Raw genomic sequence first — 25,731 nt, forward strand, 5'->3', positions numbered from 1 at the left:
CCACACTATCCAAAATGATTTAAACATTGAACATAATCCCCATCAAAATACCAATAAAATTCTTCCTTGGTATAAAAACAATCTAAAATTCATATGGAAACACAAAAGACCTCAAATAGCAATAATAACCCTGCACAAAAAGAATAAAGCTGGAGGCATCACAATACCAGGTTTCAAGACATACTACAGAACTATGGTAACCAAACAGCACGGGACTGATATAAAAACAGAAATACAGACTAAGGGAACAGCACAGGGACCTTAGAAACAAATTCACACATCTAGATAACTCATCTTTGGCAAAGGTACCAAAATTACTCTCTGGAGAAAGGATAGTCTCTTCAAGAAATGGTCCTGGAGAAATCAGATATCCAAATGCAAAAGACTGAAAGACCTGCTCCCTGCCTCGTACCCTACACAATAAAACAAACAAACAAAAAACAACCTGAAAATGGATCTAAGACCTAAGTGTGAAACTTGGAGCTAGGAAACTAATAGAAGGAAACACAGGGAAAACACTTCAAGACATCGGTATAGGCAACAATTTGTTGGATATGACTCAAAGTACAGGCAACAAACACAGACATAGAAAAATGGGACTGTTCAGACCAAGAAGCTTCTGTAGAGAAAAGGAAACAACCAACAGCGCACAGAGACAACCTACAGACTGAAAATATTTGCAAACTGTTCATCTGCGAGAAGACTAACATCCAGAATATCTATGGATATTAGCACTCAAAAAACTCAACAAGAAAATAAAGAATCCAGCTATGAAATGGCAAATAATCTGAGTAGACATTTCTCAGAAGTACAAATGGCCAACTGATATGTGAAAAAATATTCAGTATCACAAGACATCAGAGAAATGGCAAGCAAAAACAGAATGTGCTATCATGACACTAGAGTTACAATGGCTATTACCAAGACAAAAAGAAACAAATACACGTGACAATGTGGAGGAAAGGGAACTCTTATACACCGAAAGTGAGGATGGAAATCCGTGTAGCTTTTATGGAAAATAGCATGGAGGGTCCTCAGAAACTAAAAATCAGGGGCCTGGAGCTGTGGCACAGCAGGTAAACCTGCTGCCTACACTGTCAGCATCCCATATTGGTGCTGGTTCGAGTCCCAGCTGCTCCACTTCTGATCCAACTCCCTGCTAATGAACCTGGGAAAGCAGCAGAAGATGGTCGAAGTCATTGGACCACTGCATCCACATGGGAGACCCAAAAGAAGCTCCTGGTTCCTGGCTTTGGATTGGCCCAGCTCTGGCCGTTGCAGCCATCTGGGGAGTGAACCAGTGGATGGGAGATCTCTCTCACTCTCTGCCTCTGCCTCTAACTCTGCCTTTCAAACACATAAATACATCTTTAAAAAAAATCAATATTGTATACGACCCAACTTTTCCATTCCTGGATGTATATCTAAGGAAAATAAAATCAGCCTATCAAAGAGACACCTGCACTACTATATTCCTTGTAGCACAATTCATAATAGTCAAGTTACAGATTCGAGCTTTAATTCCACCAGTGGATGACTAGATGGAGAAAGTAGGATATAAATACACAATGGAATATTAGCCATAAAAAGGAATGAAATCACGGCATTTGCAGCACAATGGATGGAATTGAAGATCATTGTTTACAAAAGGAGGTTAGACAAAGACAAATACTGCCTGTTCTCTCTCATAAGTGGAAGTAAAAACCAAAACAGGCCGGCGCCGCGGCTCACTAGGCTAATCCTCCGCCTTGCGGCGCCGGCACACCGGGTTCTAGTCCCGGTTGGGGCGCCGGATTCTGTCCCGGTTGCCCCTCTTCCTGGCCAGCTCTCTGCTGTGGCCAGGGAGTGCAGTGGAGGATGGCCCAAGTCCTTGGGCCCTGCACCCCATGGGAGACCAGGATAAGCACCTGGCTCCTGCCTTCGGATCAGCGTGGTGCGCAGGCTGCAGCGCGCCGGCCGCGGTGGCCATTGGAGGGTGAACCAACGGCAAAGGAAGACCTTTCTCTCTGTCTCTCTCTCTCACTGTCCACTCTGCCTGTCAAAAAATTAAAAAAAAAAATACACATTTAAAACAGTGATTACTACAGGCTGGGAAGGGTGGGATTATAGGGATAGCATGGGGTTGTACAAACAGGTACCAAAACACAGTCAGACAAAAGCAGCCAGTTCTCCTGTTCCACTGTGCTACAGGGTGGCTGTATTCTGTGACTTAATTCATAGTAAGGTATTATATGCCATATGAAGAAGAGGAGGAGGCTAGGAGCCTCCTAAATAGGCTCTGAATACAGTAGAAATAAAAAGAAATGGGAAGGCTTAGTTGCCTAGTTTGGTTGGTGTTTGCTGCGTGTATATGTGTTGAAATACTGCACTTCACCACATAAAGAAACACAAGGATTATATGTTTATCTAAGGAAAAAAAAAAAAAAAAACTTCTTGGTTTCAGACAGACCAATCAGAGTCTTCGTGGTAGGCTAGGGAGGAGCACTCAGGTGACTTCCTGAGCTGTTTCCAGCACTTGTGTTTCCAGCACTTGCTTAGCCCTGGTTCTGACACACGCTGATATCCTACCAAACTCCCAGTCCGCAGAGTGAAGGTGGAGGCGCGACTTCCTATGTACCACGTCCCATCATAAACACTCCCTGCCGAGTTAATCATGAGGCCCAACAATGACGGGTGCAGTGGGAAAACTGGAATCTAGCCCAGCACTGCAGTAAAACCTACTTTGGTTTCTCTGTAGAAATAAAAGAAATAAAAAAGTAAAACCACAGTAAAGGGCCATTAAGGGAGAAAACATTTGTCACTGTGGACAGAATAAAAGTCCCACCAAATGAAATAAATGCCTTGGGAACAGACGTGTCATGCTAGAACGTACAGCGGCTCTTTTTGTATGCTCTTCATTTAGTTTTCATCCACTCGACGGACTAAGCCTTGCCCTGCACCCTCTCTTTTTTTTTTTTCCAGCTGTGAAAGATGCATGGAGAGAATTTAGCTTTTGGTTAGGTCTTTGTCAGTGTTCTATATGGTACTATCTCAACAGTAAATGCACTTCCAAGATGAAATTGCTGCTCTACAAACAGGCTTCTTCCTTAAGCAATAATATTGTTAAGTATTTTCTAAACTGTTAATTCACACACACACACACACGTGACCCCCCCCAAAAAAAACCCCCTATATTATCATTGATAAAACATAAAGTGAAGACCCCTGGTTGAACTAAATGAAAACATTTTTTTCAACTGTGATTTAAGAATTATAAAAATATAAAGATGAGACTAGTTGATATTGACAAATACAGTTTTCCTTTTCAATTTTCTAAAATAGAATTTATCCATAAGGTAATAACTAATTGAAAGTAATTATGATATATAGGCACTTAATATCTCAATTTGTTGAAACTATTAAGTTAAAATTTATGAACCTGGGAATAAAATTTGTTCTAAGCCAATTTGGAGTATATTTTATTTCTAATATCCTTGTAACACCCCACGGAGTATACCCTAAGTATGACAAATAGCATGTCACATTTCTTTTCATTTGTATCTCCCAATGAAATCAAAGGATTACAATCTGCGCATAATCTACTTCCAAAACTGCTACTGAAATACAGCACGACTATTCTCCGTTTTAAAAGCATCCCTCAAAATTCATAACTGCAGAAAGAAAAATGGAAAAATTAATACCAACCTTAAAACTGCCAGACGATCAGAAGGCAAATGTGTTTTTTGGAGGAACTTGACTGAAACAACTTATTCACGGAAGGCTTTTCAAGGACAGCTGTTCACAAGGGAAGCCCCGTCTAAGACAGTGCAGCTCGGACATGCCAGGTGCTTCTGGAAGCAAAGGAAAGCACACCATTAGGAAACAGCCCTCGTGTCGGAAGGTACCGTATTGGCACCTGCAGGTATTACTAGATGACGTTAGGGATTTCTATTCATTTGGTGCCCCTTCACCAACAGCGGGGTAGGCCATTAACCTTTCAGTACCACATTCAGAAATTTCTAAAGGCGAGGATTTTATAACAAAGCACAGGGATCCCTGCTATCTGATCAGGCTGGGTCTGTGCACACTGTGGGCACCCGTGCTGCTCCCTGAGTCACTAAGCGTCTGTCACGCAGGAGGCACCGTGTATCCGTGGACTCTCTGATCGGAACAGCCCTGCAGTTTGAGCGCCAGCTCCATTTTACAGAAGAGAAAACTTAACACACAGATGGCTGAGCTCAAGTCACAGGCCCTAAGCCTAGCTCGTTCCTTCCTCTCACTCTGTGCCGTACATGATTCAGAAAAAAAAAAAAAAATCAAGCACAGAACTGATGGGCGAGCAGATAGTGCTGCGATATAGAGAATTAACTCAAATATGACTAAATGAGCAAAGAAATCATCTTTCCTAATGTGCTCTACCTTCATATCAATTATTATCTTTATTCCATCAGGCCTAAAGAAACACAGACATCCCGCTTCAGGCAGTGGACTTGTTCTCCCACTTTTCCTCCTTAAGCAAAGACACAGGGTGCGTTGGAAATGGAGGAGCTCCCTTGGGTAGGGCGTGGGTTCCCAAGCTCCAACTCGCTGCATCAGTGGTGGTGATGCACATCTCTCGCCTTCCCCTGGCCTCTCCACGTGACGCGGAGTTCCCCTACTTTGGGTGGAAGAGGATACTTAGTCTTCCCAGTGCAATTAGCAGCAGAGCCCACATCCTCTGTGGATGTCACTGAGTGATGGATGTGGCTACATCCATCGTGATGGCTGGGGGTGATGGAGCACGCCTCAGCACCGGCTCTATCTGGATTTCCCTTCTCGTCTCTCGTCAATTATCTACTTGTTTCTGGTGGTCTGGTGCCAGTGCAGACAGGCCCACAGCCTCCTTCCACCAGCCTTCCCAACACCCACTTTCAAGGTACGTTTCAGGGTCAGTGCCCACCAACTGAGCGCTTCAAAGTGTCCCTCCAGGTGCCGGCTTCTACTGCCACAGACTGTTGTCTGGGTCCTGGAAGTCTGAGCTCATTTCCACACTGAGCTTGAAAGGGAGAGAGTCGGGAAGGTCGAGCCTAACTTTGAAAATTTTTAGTTTCTTTTATTTTTGGCAACAGAGGCTGAAAACATGAATACAGAAACAGGGGAAAGAAAATGATTGATAGCATTTTCAAGTCCCTGGGGGAAAAAAACAAGAAAAGAAAAACGAACAAAGTGAAACACAGCCAGCATATCTTTGCATGAAAGAAAAGCTTGACAAAGAATGGGGAGACAAGTATTTGGACCACAAAATCTAACCTAAGTGACAGGAACGCAAGATAAACAGAAACTCTGTTGGTTTTTTTTTTTTTTTTTTTTTTTTTGGTCAGGTAACATTTTAAATTTACTTTATAGTAAGAGGGCTTAATACTTCACCAAATCACCGAATCAGAAGTTTAACAAGTAAAGAGCAAAAATGAGGGTCTTTTTGCTCTTTACTTGTTAAACTTCTGATTCGGTGATTTGGTGAAGTATTAAGCCCTCTTACTATAAAGTAAATTTAAAATGTTACCTGACCAAAAAAAAAAAAAAAGACCAACAGAGAGGTAGAAGAAAGGGTAGGGGGGAGGAAGGGAGAAAGAGAATTATTATGTTCTTAGAAGTGTATCTATGTATCCCATTGACTCTGTTAAAAAATAATTAAAAATCAAAAAAAAATTTAAAGTAAACATACTAACTTTCCTTTTCCTCATCATGTAAAAGCAAGTGTCAGGTTATATGCCTAAGCTAACAGACAAGTTTGCCAGAAAACCCCAATGGCAATTTGCAATTATTTGACCAGTCACAATTTATCGGGTACTTTTCAGTCAAACAATGTCAGAAAACTCCAAGAACACTGGAATAGCAAGAGAATTTTTTCCTTAAGCAACATCCTGTCTTGTAAAGGGATACAACTAAAATGCCAAAACATATACGACGGTGGCACCCATTGGTGTTTCAAACAATGGGGTCTGGGATTAGACTGTTGCGGGTATTCTGGCTCCATCACTTATTAGCTGTGTGACCTTGACCAAGGCACCCAAGTTCTTTAACCCGAGCTCCCCCCACCTGACACATTTTCTTCGAATACCGTTTTTTCTTTTTTTCTTTTTTTTTCTTTCTTTTTGACAGGCAGAGTGGACAGTGAGAGAGAGAGAGAGAGAGAGGGAGACAGAGACAGAGACAGAGAGAAAGGTCTTCCTTTGCTGTTGGTTCACCCTCCAATGGCCGCCGCAGCCAGTGCGCTGCGGCCGGCGCACCGCGCTGATCCGATGGCAGGAGCCAGGTACTTTATCCTGGTCTCCCATGGGGTGCAGGGCCCAAGTACTTGGGCCATCCTCCACTGCACTCCCGGGCCACAGCAGAGAGCTTGCCTGGAAGAGGGGCAACCGGGACAGAATCCGGCGCCCCGACCGGGACTAGAACCCGGTGTGCCGGCGCCGCAAGGCGGAGGATGAGCCTAGTGAGCCGCGGCGCCGGCCGAATACCATTTTGAGGATGAAGTGGGATGAGCCAGATAAAATGTTGGTGCACTGAGAAGCAGAGAGTCAGAGCCCACGGGGGGTCAGGAAATCACAGTGGCGGTGCTGGACGACACAGCCTGAGGACCGCAGTGAGGCTGCAAGTGCTTTGGGGCTTCAGAGGAGTGAGCAGATCCCCTCCGTGGGCGTGGGCGCTGAGGGCAACACAGCAGGTGTCAGTGAGGAAGCAACCATTTAAGACCAACTTAAACAAACACACATAAACGGTTAGGTTTTCAGGGACATCCTGTGGTGATAACTGGAAAGTCAGCAAATGAGGTATTTTAGGGAGGAAAAAAAAGTCCAGGAAAGTAGAGATTATTTTTCAAAATTCTGTGTACGGTAGATGGCTACCATCACAACACAGCAAGGAAACGAGGCAAAGAAGAAAACATACGTATTGCACCTAAGAAAACTGCCATGTCCCACAGGCCCCTGCTTTAGTCAGCTGTAATCCAAAATGACATGGTGGCTTTCAATGGAAACTGGCAAGCTCTAGACATGACATTTTTAAACTGAGCCTCAAATTTAAATCCTAGAGCTTGCAACTCAAATCTCCAATGTGACCTTTCCTGGGTATTGTTCAAGAAAACACGCCTGTCACTGTGGAGGGAAACCACACACCCTTTTCCTCTGCACAGTGTAATGAAAAGATGCACTATATTGTCAGAGACACAGAACCACAAAATGACTGTGGCCATGAATCTTTAGAAGTCATGAAAACAAAGCCTTTGTTTGACTTTGTATCAGTCATTTAGAAACGTCTTATTGCGTTAGCGAACATTCCTGTTTCCTCCACGTTCTGGGCTCTGTTCAACTCAGAAGCTTGGCAGGAATCTCATCAGTTATGGATTTAAAATATAGACTCTCAACGTACCCCCTTTATAAGGGCTCAGTGAGACAAGCCACGCTGCCCACGCCAGACCCATACAACACTGTACTGACTTGGAGGCCCACATAATATTGTATTAAACAGAAGAACAAAAGTACACTTCCCTTGCTTCCTAGCCTGAGGGTGTCTGCTTAAGGACAGTGCCATGCTTCAAATGCCCCCTCCGAAACTAACATGCTGTCATTGTGTTAGTGTGCAGAGGTGGGAATCTTTAGGAGGTGATTGGGCCATGCCATCTCTTCCCTCCTGAATAGGATTTAAGACTCTTATAAAAGAGGCTTCTCATAGCAATCAGTAGAAGCATTCCTCCCACCCCAAGGATTACCTGGAAGCAGGGAGCAGTCCCCGCCAGAAAGCTGAACCTTACAGCATCTTGATCTTGGACTTCCTGGCCTCCGGAACTGACAGAAAATCATTTTCCAATAAATTATCCAGTCTATGATATTTTATTAAAATGAACTAAGATAAATTGGAAGCAGAGAAGTAGAATACAGTTACAACAAATAGCTAAAGATGCAGACAAGACTTTGGAACTGGGTAACAGGTACAGGCTGGAAGAATTTTGCAGCCAAAGCTGGAAGAACCATGTATGGATAGGAAAGCGGCATTAGGGCAATTCTGGTGAGGGCTCAGAAGAAGAGTGCTGTAAAGAAAGGTTCATTCTTCTTTGGAATTACTCGGGTGGCTGTGAACTGAGTGTTCCTTAGAAATATGGATGTGAAAGCTATTCTGTTGCTATCTCAGACAGAAATAAAGACACAGGATACTGGAGAAGGTACAAAGGGCCTCTTTTTTTTTTTTTTTTTTTTTTTGTTAAAAAGTACCCAAATAATGTCTTGTCCTAGGATTTTGTGGAAGGTAGAACTTCAGAGCAATGAACTAGGCTATTTGGTGGAAGGAATCTCTACACAGGGAAGCATTCAGAATGCCACATGGAATTTGTTAACTGCTTATAGCAAAGTGCAAGAGGAGAGAAATGACTTGGCAGATGTTACAATTAAGAGAAGCAGAATGTAAAGATTTGGGAAATTCTCAAAGTGGCCATGTAAAGAATAAAAGAAGAGTGTTTAGGATAGAATGCCTGGGTACGACCAAGCAACCACTCAGTATGAAGATCAGGAGAGACAGAAGAAAGCCAGATCATCATATGAATCATCGAGACAATGAGAGAATGATTCTGAAGACATTTAAGAGAGCATCAAGATCACCATACCCATCACAACCTCAGAGTGCGAGTGCCTAGAGCTGGAGAGTTTGGAGGAAGGGACCTCTGGGCTTCCTGCACGGGGCCGCCAGCCTCCTATCTCTGTGCCCCACGTCTGCTTTCTGCAGTGCTCTTTGGCTGCTGTGGCCCAGGTGGGCCAAGGTGCAACCTGGGCCACCACTGCAGCAAGAACAGGCTGTACAAACTCTGCAGAGCTGCAGTGTTAAGAGCTGTACTTCTACCTAGATTTCAAAGGATGTCTGGGACAGGCTTGGGGCCAAGAAAGACTTGTCATGGGGGTGGGGTTGTGGCGAACAGCTCCCACTAGGGCAATGCCCAGCAGAACTGGGGCTTGGGCCACTGCAGAGGGCCCTCGTAGGATAATATGTGAAGGAACCATACGGTTATAAAGTATATGATCATGGTGCTAGTTGGTTTAGCTGCCTGATGAGGCCTGCCTGACCCAAGAATTCATAACTGTAGAGCTACTAGCATGCAACTCCAGCCTAGAAGAAGCAGAAGCAGTGGGCTCCAACTCATGGCAGCTACTGTATGTTCTGCGTCCAGCCACTCAGTGGGAAGCAGTGAGCTGAGCCTTTGAGACTCTACTCCTGCCCCAGTGTGTCTGGAAAGCAAGACATGAAGATGAAGGCTGTTGTCAAGTTTGAAGATTGAACAATGTTTGCTCTGTTGGGTTTTGCAATTACTTGGGATCTGTTGCTCCTTTCTTCTTTCCTGTTTTCCCCTTTGGAATAGAAATGTCTGTCCTGCACTTACCCCACTATTGTGTTTTGGAAGCACATAACTGTGATTTCACAGGTTCACTGCTAGAGAGCAATCTGCCTCAGGATGAATCGCTCATGCCTTGTGTTTGTCACAGATATCTGATTCAGAGACTGTGGACTTCAGACTCCTGAGTTGATGCTGGAAAAAGTGAAGGCTTTTGGCCTATGGGAGAAGAACATGTATTTTGGGGCAGGGGCAAGGACAGAATGCTGTAGTCTGAGGATGTTTCCAATGTGATAGTATTAGGAGGTACAGAAATTAAAAGGTGATCAGGCCATGAAGGTTCCTCCCTCGTGAATGGCTTTACAGCCCTTATAAAAGAGATTCCACGCAGCCCTCAGTAGTTTGCTGTTCCACCTTCTGCCATGTGAGGATACAATGTTCCTTCCTCTCCCCCGTCAAGAACCGTCCTCCTACCACCTATGCCCTATCTCAAACCTCAAACCTGGGTCCTTTCACATGTCGTTCGTTGTGTTTCGAGAAGACTCCTGTTCCCTCACCACTGGGCAACCTAAAGCAAAGTCGTCAAGGACGTCTAAGCTGTATTCTACTTGTTACCTGACTCCATACCAGGATTTCTCCCTTTGTATATCTACTCACTCCTCCTTTTCCCATGTACCTTGAGTGTAGGCTGCATCTGTTGCTTCTAAAGAATCACAGTCTGACAAAAGTGACAGGAAATCACAGGTCTCTTGACCTCTCCCTCTGCAGACATTGGCTGCCATGCTGTGGCCTGTCTTATGGATAAGCCTTCTGGAATAGGACAGAGGCAAGCTTCTGAGGCCGTAGCCCATGGAGTACTGAAGCCCTCAGTCCATCAGCCTCAGGAACTGAATCCTACCCACAACCAGTGAGTGAAATATGACTGTAGTCCCTGCCCCAACTGGGATGACAATGGGCCTGGCCAATGAATTATGAGAGCCAGCACTAAGGCCCAGCTAAACCATGTACAGATTACTGTGGTGGTTAATTTTATGTATCAACTTGCCTGGGCCACAATACCCAGAATTTTGGTCAAACATGAGTCTGGCTATTGCTATAGTGCTTATTTTTTAGATGAAATTAACATTTAAACCAATAGAGTAGTAGTCAAATTAATCTCAATAAAGAAGAGCGCCTTCTATAAAATGGGTGGATCTCACCTAATCAAATGAAGTCCTTAAAAGCAAACAGATCTAGATTCCCCCAGCAAAGAGGGAATTCTGCCACCAGGATGCCTTCGGACTTAGGCTGCAGTATCAACTCTTCCCTGGGTCTCTCGTCTATTGGGCTGCTGAAGAGATTTTTGTATTTAATAGTCTTCAAAATAACATCATCTCATCCCTGAATATAAATATATCTCCATTTCTCACTCTCTATATGTGTTTGTGTGTGTGTATGTATGTGGAGAGAGAGAGAGAGAGAGAAACATGCACTTGGCAAAGATTTATTAGGAAACTGGCTCAAGTCCCATGACAGGCCATCTTCAAGCTGGAGAACCAGGAGAGCCAATAGTATTGAGTCCAAGTGTGAAAGCCAATAGTTGAGTCCAAGTGTGAAAGCCTCAGAACACAAGGAAGCCAGTGAGATAAATGTCCATCCGAAGTCAAAGGCCCAAGAACCCAGGGAATCACTGGCTGGAGTCGTGCAGTCCAAATGCTGGGAACCTGGAGTTCTGGCACCCAAGGGCAGAAGGAAAAGAGTCTTGGTTCTGAGACAGAAAACACAAATTTTCTCTCCTTCTGCCTTCCTGTTCCTTCTGAACCCCCAGCCAACTGGCTGATGCCCAACCACATTGAGGACAGATCTTCCCCACTCAGTCCAACAACTCAAATACCAACCTCCTTCAAAACAGCCTCACAGACACACTCAGAACAGCCCAATTGTTCTAACCAAATGCCAGACCACCTGGGTTTTCCTTTCAGCAGAAGAGGGATGGGCTCAGTGCCTGATATAGCACTGAAAATAAAACAATGCTTTACCAGCTATCAGGCTATCCATTAATCCAGTTGACATCCAAAATCAACCATTAAAATAATCACAATTGACTAATGCATTGACCAACATATACTGTGAGAATAATATGAGACAACCCCCAGAGTGCACACCACATTGAATTCTAATTACTTTCTAAATGCATTTAAAAAAGGTACAAATAAACATGAAAACTGTATGAGAACACAAATATTCTTTCACAATAGTTAGCAAAGAAGTAGAGGTAAGAAGAATCATGGCACACTACAGGCTGACATGGCAATTTTATGGAGTTAGAGAACGAAACTAGAGTGTGAACTCCATAATAACAGATATTAACTTCTGTTGTGGTCTGGTTTATAGTTATCAGAAGCATTTTTGTATGCCATGGATTTTGATGAGGAGTGTTTTTGAACATGCATTTGGCATCAGTGTCTGGAATAAGGGGAAAAGGAGGAGACTGTTGCTAAAAGGGTGAGTCAGAGAGACACCAGGGATAAGATAAAACAAGGACTGCTTAGAAGAAAAATGTATAGATTGAAAAGAAATTCTAGGATTACATGAAACTGATGATGTGAGAAAATAAATAGTCAAAGATTAGAAGACTGTTCTGAGCCTGGGTCTGGGGAAAACTGTGAAACTGCTAGCAGAGTGTAGAAATTCAAGAGAGGAGCTGGTGTGTGTCTGCATGGCCACTAGTGAAAGCAGTGGTGCCTGTGCTTGGAGATTTGCATAGTCTGACAAATGCTGCATTCCTTCCTATGTGACTACTGAAAACCCAAGGTTTCATAAATCCTTCCCTCAGATATCAGTAGAGAATATCAAAAACTAGTCTAATTTTTTCCCAGTGGGTGTACAATTCACATGCAGTAAGACACACTGATGTTAAGTGTATACATCTACACTCAAGTCAAGATAAAAGGCATGTTCACCACCCTCACAAGGCAAGCCCTCCCAAACATAAGATTCTAATTTCTCTCACAATAGATGTTTCTTCCATGTCCTTGAACTCCATAGATATAGAATTATATCCTACAGCATGTGTTCTTTCATGTCTGGCTTCTCTTCCTGAGAGCTATCATTCCTGCTAAATCTATTAGCAGTGAATTCATGAGTATTATTCTACTGTGTAAGTCAGTCATCTCCCATGATATGAATCCATTGTATGAACACGCCACAGATTATTATCCATTCTCCCATTCATGGACACCTGCATTGATCCAGTATTTGGCTATTATAAAAGAACTATTATGACATTTTTATAAGGCTTTATATTATTATACAGAGCTGCAAAGCTTTCATTTAACTAGGTGTGAGGTTGCTGGGACATAGTGCAGGAACATGTTTAAGGTTATAAGGAGCCACCAGTTTTTCAAAAATAGCTATACTATTTTACCCTCTCATCAGTACTGTATCAGAGTTTTTGTATTACCATATCCTCACCAATGTTTGATGCCCTGGGTCTTTCTATTTTTAGCTATCCTAGTGGGTATGAAGTGGCTCATAAACCTGAATTTGCGTTGTGACTAATGGTGTCAATATCACAGCTTATTATTAAATAATCTTGTATCTTCTTTGGGGCAGGTTCTTTTTGATTAACTTTCCCATGAGGAGAAGGGTTTTCTTTGTATGAAGTTGTGAAGATTATATTTGATTCAACTCCCCTGTCATGTATGTATGGGAAATTATTTTCTCACTCTGGTTTGTCTACTTACAGTATCTTTCAATGATTAGCTTTTCTTTTTTTTTTTTTTTTTGAAGTATAACTTTTCTTCATTATGTGATTGCCTTTGTTATCCCAAGAAAGAGCTGTCATCTTTCCAATACATTACACTATTTTTTTCCAGAAGACTTAAAGTTTTTACATTTATGTAAAAGACTACAGAGTTGGGAGAAAAAAAAAAAAACTAGAGTGTGAATTACAGAATAAATATATTTTTTATGGTGTGAAATATGCATTGACATTTACTTTATTCCATTACAGTTAATAAAGTTTCTTTTTTCTATTTTTTAAAAAAATTATTTAAGTGATACAAGTTTCATGTATTTCATATCTACAGATTTAGGAACATAGTGAGACTTCCCACACTACTCTCCCTCCTGCCTATATTCCAACCCTTCTTCCTCTACCCTCTCCCATTCCCACTCTTGATTTTTATAAAGATCTATTTTCAATTTACTTAAGGTTCACAGAGTAGTTTCTTAATGTGCCCTTCCTTTATCCCATGAAATTTCAATGGTATCTGTGAAAAATCAATCAGCTTTCTAAGTATTTGTCTATTTCCAGACAATCTATTCTATTTCAGTCATCTATTTGTTAATCCTTATTTAATATCATATTTTCTTTTTTTTTAATTTTACAGGTAGAGTTATAGACAGAGAGAGAGAGAGCAGAGAGAAAGGTCTTTCTTCTGTTGGTTCACTCCCCAAATGGCTACCACGGCCGGCACTGCGCCAATCCAAAGCCAGGAACCAGGTGCCTCCTCCTGGTCTCCTGTGCGGGTGCAGGGCCCAAGCACTTGGGCCATCCTCCACTGCACTCCCAGGCCACAGTAGAGAACTGGACTGGAAGAGGAGCAACCGGGACTAGAACCCAGTGCCCATATGGGATGCCAGTGCCACAGGTGGAGGATTAACCAAGTGAGCCACAGTGCTGGCCCCCTAATATCATATTTTCTTAATTACTGATGCTTGATACTAAGTCTTGAAATCAAGGTTCGTCTCACAACAGTGTCATTCTTTATCTGAAAGTGGTTTGACATTTCCAAGTCTTTGTATTTCCATATAAATTTTAGACCCAGTGCATCAATTTTCATCAAAAACAAAAATAAAAATTACCATTTGGTACTGTACTATTTTTTTGGAAAAGCAACATCTTAATTACTTGAATATTTCATGTAAAACACTGTGTATCTCTCTACTTTTTTAAGCCTCCTAAATTTTTCCTAGGAATATCTTATTATTTTCAGTGTACAGGTCTTTAACTTCTTTCTTTAATTATATTAAATTTTTATAGTTTGAATACTACTATACTGATAGTTTGTAATTAATTTTCTAATTGCTTCTTAATTATAGAAATTGAATTGGTATTTTATATTGACTTTGAATTGTAAGACCTTACTAAATTCAATTGATTACATAAATCTTTTTAACTTTCTTGGGATTTTTGTACACTATTTTTTCTTTCCATACAGAGTTTGTAATTACTCTTTAGAAGTAGAGATAGATTTATTATTTTTTTTTCCTTCCATTTTATATGCTTCTTTTTCTTTTTTTACGAGCCCTATGGCTAGGATCTACACATAGTACAAACCTGGCCGAAAATGGTAAGATTAGACATTCACACCTTTATCCTGATTTAGAACGAATGCATTCATTGTTTCAACATTAGCTGTAGGCTTTTCATAGATCTGTTTACAAAGATTAAAGAACTCTTTTATTCCTGGTTTGGCTGAGCTATTTTTAAATCATGATTAGTTGTTATAATTTTATCAAATGCTGTCTCCACACCTATGAAGATACTCATGTGATTTTTTTAATCATGTAGTCTACTACTGGGAATAATTTTTTTAATATTAAAACATACTTACATATCTGGAGTAAATCTACTTGGTCATGATATATTATTGTTTTTACACATCACTTCATCATGTATTTTTAAAATTTCTTTCCTAGTTGTATTATTAAATATTTTATATATGCTCTATGATCGTGAATGATACTGATGAGTAATTTTCGTCACAATGTCCTTATCAGGACTTGGTAGCAGGGGTACAAAGGGACATCTGGATATGTGTGACATCATTCCCGGGTCATATAAACTTATCAACTGAAAAATGAGCCTAATATAGACATATTTAATTTTGAGTCCCAACTTCAGTTGCCTTTGCAAGGATTCACAGGTGTTATCCGGCCATGGGCCAGACAGTCTCCAACCCTGGTTAGGGTCATGTAGACTTAAAAAGTGTTCTTTACAACTTTAATGAATATTATTCCATTCTTAAATGTTTGAAAGCATTCACTAAAACATTTTTTTAGTATCTGCAATTCTCTTTGAAGGCTTTTAATTATAAAATTCAATTTATCCAAAAATACAGAGCTACTCCCACTTTCTATTTCTTCTTATGTCAGCTTTAGAGAATTTTATCACACTAGAAGTAAAATCTTTCCACTATATCTGAGATGATTTTCTTACATCCTGTAATAATTCTTATAGTTTTTTTTTTCTATCCATTTCACTTGGCCAAACTATATCTACTGCCTTTGACCTCATTTTTTGACATTAAGTTCAATGTCATTGTATCCTCTTCATAGAGCTTCTGCAATCCTTACTAATTTAATGCTTCACTGTCATTTATTTGTCATTTTTCTTCCTTAGTTTATTTTATCTCTGTAAAATAGCACATAGGATCCTTGAAGCTAGAGATTATACTTTAAGCTTCATTGTTCTCCATATCATTTAGCACAATCTTTTTACACTCAATAAATATTTCTGGAATTACTGATTTGCCTGCTCCATGGGTTAGTTTAATATCTATTGTGGATGAGCATCTCATCAGGACATAAGCATGCAAATGTTAAAAATAATGATAATTAAAACTGAGGTTCAGTGCATCAAAATTCACAGGAGCCACCCTGAAAGATCTCTCAATGGCCAAAAATGTAGCTACTTGATAAACTAAATAATAAAAGATTACACCATATGATCCTAAGAATAAAATAAGTATCTATGAGTCCATAGCGATGTAATAAATGGTTGAACAAAGAGCTGAATGAATGGAGAGAACAGACAAGTATCTCCCTTGAAGATTTCTAAATTTTTTAAAAATGAGGAAAATAGAATCACTAGAACACCTACCAGTAACTGTTATAGGAAATATCCAATGAGGAATACCAACATAAGTGGGTAAAACATTTATAAGATCCAGATACTTAAGCAGTCTCAAAAAAAAGTACATGTGGTGGTTTTAACATATGTCTAGAATTATTTGATAGTTCTCCTACTAGGAGATGGAGCTTAATTTTTCTCTCCTTGACTGTGGCCTTGATTTGCTTGAAAGGAATATAATACGGAAAAGGAAAATGAGAAACCTAGCAGGCACTTTAACCAAGTGATTAAAGTCACACTGATAGCATGTACCTTTAATATCATGAGAAATTCACTTCAACTCTGTGACATTCTTACCTTTAAATACATAAGCCTAGTCTAACTGTGACAATACATCAGGGAAAAGAATGAAGAATATTTTATGAAATATGTGACTTGTACTTTTCAAAGCTATCAAAGTCAGAAAAGTCAAGGAAAAACTGTGAAACTATCACGGATTGGTAGAGACTACTGAAATATGAACATAATCCCTGTGGAATCCTACACTGGGTCCTGGAACAGAAAAAGCACAAAACTGAAATACTGGCAAAGTAGAATAAAGTTGGACTACAGTTAATTGTACTGTACCAATATTAATCTCTTAGTTTTGGTACATGAACCACAGTAAAAAAGTTACACTAGGGCAATTTAGTGGTACTATCATGAGTACTAGGCATAACAAGTACTTTTTTTTTTTTTTTTTTTTTTTTTTTTGACAGGCAGAGTGGACAGTGAGAGAGAGAGACAGAGGGAAAAGTCTTCCTTTGCCGTTGGTTTACCGTCCAATGGCTGCCGCGGCTGGCGCGCTGCAGCCTGCGCACCGTGCTGATCCGATGGCAGGAGCCAGGTGCTTCTCCTAGTCTCCCATGGGGTGCAGGGCCCAAATACTTGGGCCATCTTCCACTGCCCTCCCGGGCCACAGCAGAGAGGTGGCCTGGAAGAGGGGCAACCGGGACAGAATCCGGCGCCCCGACCGGGACTAGAACCCGGTGTGCCAGCGCCGCAAGGCGGAGAATTAGCCTAGTGAGCTGCGGCGCTGGCAACAAATACTTCTAAATGGATGCAGGGTGCCATCAGAGAAAGAAAAGTCAGTATTTACACTCACAAACAGACCCCAACAGTAAACCCAACCTATCCATAGACCCCAGGAGCAGGCCCACCCACAAACCTCATTAAATGCCCACCTGTCAACCCTGTCAACTGATCTTCCCAGAATCCTGAGCTGGGCTAACTGGTGAAGGGAGTTGCATGCTAATGTCTGTCTACAAACAGCAGAGGAGGTGACTGTTTCTTCCAATGTCCAGACACCAATACATGACTACGTGAATCACAAAGAACCAAGAAAACAGGATACAACCAAAAGGAAAAAAATAATAAGCCTAATAACCAACCCTGAAGAAATGGAGATCCATGAACTGCTTGGCAAAGAATTCAAAATAATCATCTTAAAGAAGTTCAGTGAGATTCCAAGGAGTACAAACAAACTAAACAATGTCACAAAAACAATAAGTGAACAAAATTAGAAATTCAACAAAAAGACAAAAACCATATCAAAGAGTCTCAAGCTCAAATTCCAACTCCCGAACTAAAAACTTAAATAGAGAACTCCAACAGCAGAAGAGATCAAGCAGAAGAAACAACCAACAGACTCAAAGACAGGCCACTTCAAATATTCAGTCAGAAGAGCATAAAGAAAAGATAATAAAAAAAATGAAGAAAGCCTATTAGAGTTACGGGACATCATAAAGGAAAGCAGTTTAGGCATTATGGAAAATTTAAGAAAAGAGAGAAAAAGTTGTTGGAAATTTATTTAGAGGAATAGGGACAGTAAACTTTCAAATCCGTGGAGAGAAATAAAATCCAGATTAATTAGGCAAAGAACCCAAATAGGTTGAACCTAAAAAAGTGATGAAACAAATTTTCAAAACATCAACAACAACAAGAGAAAAGTGACTCATCAAATGCAAATAAACCTTCACAAGATAATCAGCACATTTTTTCAGCAAAAATGTTACAGGCAAAAGGAGAGTGGAACCATACATACCAAGTGCTAAATGAAGAAACTGCCATTCAGGAATACTATACCTGGCAAAACTCCCTTAAAAATAAGGGAGATAAGGATGTTACAAGACAAAAAAGCAAAAGGAAAAACAAAATAAAACAAAAAACCACCTAGGGAGTTTGTCACCACTAGCTCTACCTTGCAGGATGTGCTAAAGGGAGTTCTTTAAGAAGTGAGAGGACACTAAACAGAAAAGTATATCAATGTATAAGGTTCACTTTAACCCTAGTAAGAAAGTGAAACAACAGAAGTACTAAGAATAGCTGTAACAACAAAAATTTGTTAAAGGATATATACTGTACAAAGTAAGCGTGGATATCAAAATGTGTGTATATGTAGACTAGAGGAGTACTGTTGTATGCAATTGGAGTTATCTCCTTACAATAAAATGTGATAGGAAGTCTGAAACAAGCCTCTGGATAATCACAAAGGAAAAACTGCAGTAGATACAAAAAGAATAGGGAGAAGAGAATCAGTATATCAACACACACAAATACACACACATACACAAAAAATCATCAAATAACAAAGACCACAACTTGCAGCAACCAGCCTAGGAAATCATTCAGGGTTAAGTAAAAATAAAGAAAATTGGATTTCTTTAAAGGAAAAAAAATTGACAAACCTTAGCTAAACTAGGAAAAAAGAGAGAGAAAAACTCAATAAATAAAATCAGAATTGAAAGAGGAGACACTACAACTAATGCCACAGAAATAGAAAAGATCATAAGGGACTATCACGAACAACTATATGTTGGCAAACTGTGTAACAAAAAGAAATACATAAATTCCTAGAAACACATAACTTATCAGAATGAATCATGAAGAAACAGAAAGTCTAAACGGATCAGTAACAAATAAGAAGGTTAAATCAATAATCAAAAATCTCCCAACAACAAAAATCCAAGTACTAGATTGCTTCACAGGTGAACTCTACCAGACATTTACAGAATTAACACCAATATTCTAAGACATCTCCAAAACCAGAAGAGGGAAGAATTCTGAACTCATTTTATGAGGCCAGTCACCCTGACAAAAACCCAAAGACATAACAAAACAGTAGGCTCATAACCCTGTGTACTGATGCAAAAATCCTCAACAAAATAATAGCAAACCAATTTTTTAAAACTTTTATTTAATGAATATAAATTTCCAAAGTACAGCTTATGGATTACAATGGCTTCCCCCCCATAACGTCCCTCCCACCCGCAACCCTTCCCTTTCCCACTCCCTCTCCCCTTCCATTCACATCAAGATTCATTTTCAATTCTCTTTATATACAGAAGATCAGTTTAGCATACATTAAGTAAAGATTTCAACAGTTTGCTCCCACACAGAAACATAAAGTGAAAAATACTGTTTGAGTACTAGTTATAGCATTAAATCTCAATGTACAGCACACTAAGGACAGAGATCCTACATGAGGAGTATGTGCATAGTGACTCCTGTTGTTGACTTAACAAATTGACACTCTTGTTTATGGCATCAGTAATCACCCTAGGCTCTTGTAATGAGCTGCCAAGGCTATGGAAGCCCCCTGAGTTCACCGACTCTGATAATATTTAGACAAGGCCATGGTCAAAGTGGAAGTTCTCTCCTCCCTTCAGAGAAAGGTATCTCCTTCTTTGATGACCCTTTCTTTCCACTGGGATCTCACTTGCGGAGATCTTTCATTTAGGTTTTTTTTTTTTCCCCCAGAGTGTCTTGGCTTTCCATGCCTGAAATACTCTCATGGGCTTTTCAGCTGGATCCGCATGCCTTAAGGGCTGATTCTGAGGCCAGAGTGCTGTTTAGGACATCTGCCATTCTATGGGTCTGCTGTGTATCTCACTTCCCATGTTGGATCGTTCTTTCCCTTTTTTATTCTATCAGCTAGTATTTGCAGACACTACTCTTGTTTATGTGATCCCTTTGGTTCTTAGTCCTATCATTATGATCAACTGTGAACAGAAATTGATCACTGGGGACTAGTGAGATGGCATTGGTACATGCCATCTTGATGGGATTGAATTGGAATCCCCTGGTAAGTTTCTAACTCAAACCAAATTTAAAAAACACATTAAAAGAGTAATATATAGGCCGGCGCTGCGGCTCACTAGGCTAATCCTCCGCCTTGCGGCGCTGGCAACACCGGGTTCTAGTCCCGGTCGGGGCGCTGATTCTGTCCAGTTGCCCCTCTTCCAGACAGCTCTCTGCTGTGGCCCAGGAAGGCAGTGGAGGATGGCCCAAGTACTTGGACCCTGCACCCACATGGGAGACAGGAAAAGTACCTGGCTCCTGCCATTGGATCATTGCGGTGCACTGGCTGCAGCGCGCCGGCCGTGGCGGCCATTAGAGGGTGAACCAACGGCAAAAGGAAGACCTTTCTCTCTGTCTCTCTCTCTCACTGTCCACTCTGCCTGTCAAAAAAAGAAAAAAGAGTAATATATAAAGGCCAAATGGTATTTATCTCAGGATGCAAGTATGCTTCAACATATGAAACCCACTCTATGTGATAAACCACATTACCAGAATGTGGATTAAAAAAACCGCACATTATCATCTTTTTTTTTTTAAAGATTTATTTATTTGAAAGGTAGTTATAGAGAGGCAGAGGCAGAGAGAGAGAGAGATTTTCCATCTGCTGGTTCACTCCCCAGATGGCTGTAAATACCAGAGCTGAGTGCAGGGGCCCGAGGATTTGGGCTGTTTTCTACTGCTTTCCTAGGACATAGCAGAAATCTGGATCAGAAGTAGAGCAGCCAGACTTGAATTGGCACCCATATGGGATGCTGGCACTGCAGGCAGTCGCTTTACCTGCTATGCCACAGCGCTGGCCCACATTATTATCTTAAGGCCAGAAAAAATACTTGACAAAATTCAATATGCTTCACATGATAACAGCAGACAACATATTAGGTAGATAAGGGAACTACCTCAACACAAATGAAAGTTATTTGTAAAAAACCCACACCACAAGTAACATCATACTCAATGATTAAACAAACAAAACAAAACCTGAAAGCTACTCTAATCAGAAACAGGAAAGGAGATCCGCTTTAGTCATTTCTTTTCAACAGAGTGCTGGAGCAATTAAGAAAAAGAAAATAAAAAGCATCACAATTAGGAAGTCTCTGTTAGCCAATATGATTTTCCATGTTGAAGACTCTAAAGAATACACAAAAACTGTTAGAATAAATAAATTCAATGAAGCTGAAGGCTACAAAATCAACCCAAAAGAATCACTTCTGTTTCTACACACTAACAATTAATGTCCAGAAAGGAGATTAAGAAAACAATCCCATTTACAGTAATATCAAAAAAGAATAAAATACTTAGGAATAAATTTAATCAAAGAGGTAAAAAAATTTGAATACAAATCTATAAAACATTGATGAAAGAAATTAAAACATATAAAAATAAATGGAAAAAACCACCCCATGTTAATGAATTGGGGATTTCATGCTAAAATATTTATACTATCCAAAGAAATCTATGAATCCAGTGAAAGTCCTATTAAAATCCCCTTGGCATTTATTACGGAAATAAAAAATAAAAAAAGGAGGAGGAGGAAAAAGAAGTATGGGGCTGGTTGGAAGGGGGGAGAAAGAAAAGCCTAAAAGTTAAGGAAAAATCAACAAAATGAAAAGAGAACCTACAGAATGATAGAAAATGCATTTAAAACAGTTATCTCATAAAAAGGTGGTTAGTATCTGACATATATAAAGAATTCTTACAACTCAACACAATTAAAATGGGCAAAAAAGTAAATGGATAATTCTCTAAGGTAGACATACAAACTATCAACTAGTATATGAAAATGTATTCAGCATCACTAATCATCTGGGAAAACCCCTGCATCTATTAGGTTGGCTACTATTAATAAAAAAAGATAATAAATGTAGATGAAGATGCAGAAAATGGGCAATTTTTATACACTATGTCTAAGAAAGTAAATTGGTGCAGATATTATAGAAAACAGTATGGAGAGGCCTCAACATATAAAGAGAACTACTTTTTTATAGGATCAGTCCTAAGTATACATCCAAATGAGTTGAAATCTGGATCTAAAAGAGATTTCTGCGCTCTCATGTTCATTGCAGTACGATTTGCAATAGCCAAGATGTAGAAACAGCCTACATACCCATGGACAGACAAATAGACAAAAAGAGTGTACTATGTACATACAATGGGATATTATTCCACCTTAAAAAAAGAAGAAATCTTGCTATTTGCAACAACACAGATGAACCTGGAAGATATTATGCTAAGCATAATAAGCCAGATACAGGAAAAGAAACATTACATGATATGACCTAGATGAAGAATCTAAAGTAGTCAAATCATAGAAGCAGATAGTGTTAGGCTGGCTGTGAGGGGCTAAGGGCAGGACAAAACAGGAAAGGGTATAAAGTATAAATTGTAAAAAATGAGTAAGTCCTAAAGATCTACTGTATGGTCCATTGTCTGTAGGTAACAGTATTTTATCACAGACTTAAACACAGATGGTGATCATTTCACAAAATTAGAATAAAGTAATAGAGAGCTTTGGGAGATGATTGGCTAGGTTTATGGCATATATTATGGTTGGCCAGGTAAACACTTGTCCTTAAATACATGAAGTTATATACACTAAATATATATAGCATTTTATGCCAATGAATCTTAATAAATTTTTTTAAAAGGTCAATACTCAAAAACCATTCTGACTTCAAAAGTTAGGGAGATAATACTGATTATCTTAGGGAAAAAAATAAGTAAGAGAAACCTATAGTGATCAAATTATTCCACATTTTAGCTTTCAAGCAACTATAAAAAGACATGAGATTTGAATGCATTCAAGTGAGCATGGTACATTGCTAACATTAGTTCATTCCACACCTCCTCAGGTATCTCTGATATATTAAAGTCAAGGAGCCACAGGGCAATAAATCAACAAAGTCAAAGAAAATAAAAACCGATGAAATATCGCAGAAAAACTCTGGAAGAAAACTGATAAAGCTATAACCTGTGACATGTGACACAGAAGGCTGATGAAAATAACACAGAAACTTGGAAGAATCCTGCAAGGAAACGATCAGATTTCCAACAAACATCATAAAAAGCAGGACCTCAGGCCACCATCCTCGATGACACATATTTCCCAGTCAAATTTTCGTTCTTGAATGTAACTGGGTAACAGCTACTGGGAGACATTTGAAGAAAGGTGAAAAAATAAAGGAAGAAATCATCCATAAACAAATAAATAAACAAGCAAAAACAATCCTTGAGAAAACCTGAGTGATTCAGGGAATACAAAAAATCAAAAAAAATCATAAAAAGACTCCATAAAAATGGACTGACTGGAGAATAAATTAGATCATTGGAACAACTAGAAGTATAATAGCCAAAATTTCTATAAGAAAGAGGCAATGAATAACTTTTCCAAAAAGTTAAAAAAAAAAAAAAAGAGAGAGAGAGAGAGAAATGGAAATCACAGGAAAATGACAAAATATCTAGAGAATCCATCCAGAAAACCCAACTACTAGGGATGGATGCCAATGAGGATTAGAAAAAGAAAAACAGAGGAGAGGAAATAATCAAAGCAGTAACTGAAAAGAAATCCCCACCACTAAAGGTCAGTCTTCAAAATGAGAGTCCATCAACTTGTGGGCATCATGAATGAAGAACTGCATGTCTTGCTAAGAGGTTCTATAGACAAGTTCCTAAATTAAGGAGTCGTGAGAAAGGGACAGGAACCAGGTTTCTTCAAACTAATAAAGAAAATTATTTGTAAGGCAGACAGACAGATGGATGCTATAGACAGAGAAATCTTCCATCTGCTGCTTCACTCCCCAGGGCCCACAACAGCTTAGACTGGGCCAGGTTGAAACCAGCAGCCAGGAACTCCACCTGTGTCTCCCATGGGGTTGACTGGGACCCAAATACTTGAATTATCATCTGCTGTCTCCCTGGATGCTCATTAGCAAGAAGCTGGAATCAGCAGCCGAGCCAGGACTCAAGCCGAGGCACCCCCATATGAGGTGTGGATGTCACAGGGAGCATCTTAACTGCTACATCAAATACCCACTCCAAGATTCATATTTATCAGCAATACTGGATGCTAAACACCCACACCCACACACACAGACACACACAGCCATGTCTCCAGAACTCAAAGGGAAAGTTATTTTTAACTTAACAACTCTTGATCCATCCTACACATTTTCTCAAGACACCTTCAGATATATAGAGATGCCTGTACTCTCTGAGAAGGTTCTTGAGGATGTGCTTCAGTGGTACAAGAGATTAAAGTGAGAAAAGGGATGTCATGGGTCAGGGAAGAGCAGTGCAAGACAAGATATCTACACACAAGCACCAGCTGTTCCAGCCTAGGACAGAGGGAGGTATCCAGGAAAAGGGAGCATTCTAAAGATTTCTTTCAATTGCCTTAGAAGGTAAAAGCATTTAAGGATTCCAAAAAGCGTTATTACTAAAAAAAAAAAGCCATTAGAAACTCTAGGAAAAACTAAAAGCTATGTAAAATAAGGTAATATAATAATATACTACCTATATCAGCAGTGACACATACTTATAACTTTGTGTTGATTTTTAACTTTTAGCATCTACCTATACATAAAATACTATTAGTTTTAATATAAAATAGAATATAAATTATATCACCTTTTGTAATATAAATTTTAAAGCACATACGAGAGAATGTTAAAATGTGTTAAAACTTAATCCCCACTGTAGTGGTACTCAGAGGCAGAGCCTTCTGGGATGTGAGGAAGCCATCCTAATAATTGGATTAGTGCCTTATGAAAGGCTGGAAGAAACTAAGTTACTTCAATGGAATAGACCCTCACCAGATAGAATCTACTGGTATCAAAATTTTAGACTTCATAGACTCAAGAAGAATAGAAATAACAAATTTCTATTCTTTATAAATTCCCTATGTAAGATAATTAGTTTTATCAGACAAAGATAGTAATATTCTCATCTTACAAATAAATCATCAGATACTATCTAAAGTTAATGTGATAGAAATAATGGAATATAGGGCTGCATTGTGGCATAGTGGGTTGAGATGCTGCCTGCAATGCCAGTATCCCATATGAGCACTGGTTCGAGTCCTAGCTCCTCTGCTTCTGATCTTGCTCCCTGCTATTATACCTGTGAAAGCAGTGGAAGGTGGCCCAAGTACTTGTTTGGGCCCCTGCTGCACACATAGAAGACCCAGATGGAGTTCCAGGCTCCTGACTTTTGTCTGGCTTGGGCCCAGCAGTTATAGACATTTGGGAAAAGAACCAAAAGATGCAAGATTTCTCTATGTATCTCTCCCCCTTCCTCTCTATAACTCTGCCTTTCAAAAAATAGATCTGTAAAAAAAAAAAAAAAAAAAAAGAAATAATGGAGTAAGTACATTATTGAAAGGTATTGAGGTGACAGGAGATTTTAAAAAGAGGGTGCATTTGGGGTTGGGAGCTAGTAATATAAA

At 39.8% G+C, this 25,731-nt stretch overlaps 1 protein-coding gene across 11 annotated transcripts in view; it reads right to left on the bottom strand.

Annotated features, from left to right (window-relative positions):
• The window catches only part of ENOX1 (ecto-NOX disulfide-thiol exchanger 1), a 603,118-nt gene that overhangs the window by 289,903 nt on the left and 287,484 nt on the right, over window positions 1-25,731 (bottom strand). For all 11 annotated transcript variants that reach the window (XM_051850654.2, XM_051850652.2, XM_070048766.1 and 8 more), the window contains one exon: window positions 3,685-3,830. The gene's annotated coding sequence lies outside the window, so the exon portion shown is untranslated. The remainder of the gene's footprint in view (window positions 1-3,684; window positions 3,831-25,731) is intronic.

The sequence above is a fragment of the Oryctolagus cuniculus genome, chromosome 9 (genome assembly GCF_964237555.1).
Source record: "Oryctolagus cuniculus chromosome 9, mOryCun1.1, whole genome shotgun sequence".
In the NCBI taxonomy this organism is placed as follows: domain Eukaryota; kingdom Metazoa; phylum Chordata; class Mammalia; order Lagomorpha; family Leporidae; genus Oryctolagus; species Oryctolagus cuniculus.